Raw genomic sequence first — 849 nt, 5'->3', positions numbered from 1 at the left:
GAGTGTGTTGCAAAGGACTTTGATAAGGTTCTACATATAAAACCAAGAGGAACAACAGAAACGAACCCTTAAGCTTTCTAGGTATCTATTCTTTTCCCCGAGAGCGTATTTCTCATGTTTTTATCTTCTTAAATTTACGTTTAATGATGTGATAATACAGGGTTCTACGACGAAGCTTTAAGGGTTTCCGCTACGGGATATCCCAATGAAGCTTTTACGGTGCTACGGTGCTTAACCCTTTCCTAAGAGTGGGATGTTTAACCCAAAACAAAGAAGTGTTATGTAAATAATAATACTATATAGCGTGTTAGAAATAAACGTTATTACTAGAACCCTTTTTAATACACAGGGTGTCCCAGAAGTCTCCATATATAGGGGACTATGTTTACCAGGACCACGTCGGTCGTTCCTTCGTCAGTGGATGTTCCTGGATGTCCGCGTCTTCTCGGTCGGTCCTCAACACGTCCAGTCTCTTTGTATTCGTTAATAAGTTTGGCGACAGCGTCGTGTCTGATGTGTTCGCCACGCTTCCTGTTAAAGTCCATCGCAGCCTTCATCGCAGATCCGGCCAGGAGAACGATTTCAATACGTTCTCCTTTTATCAAAGGTGTTCTTCAAGGCTATCTGGAGAATGAATATATATATATATATATATATATATATATATATATATATATATATATATATATATATATATATATAGACACAATATAAACTAAGAATGAAATATTTTGGAAGCCATTTTGCTAAAAGGTGTTCATTTCCTCTATGTATGGAGACTTTTGGGACGTCGTGTACATAATATATATAACGTAATAAAAATAAACTTTTCTATTTCTAGAGCAATTT

The sequence above is a fragment of the Ictalurus furcatus genome, chromosome 25, assembly GCF_023375685.1.
Source record: "Ictalurus furcatus strain D&B chromosome 25, Billie_1.0, whole genome shotgun sequence".
NCBI classification, from domain to species: domain Eukaryota; kingdom Metazoa; phylum Chordata; class Actinopteri; order Siluriformes; family Ictaluridae; genus Ictalurus; species Ictalurus furcatus.
Note: the sequence above shows the minus strand (reverse complement) of the source record.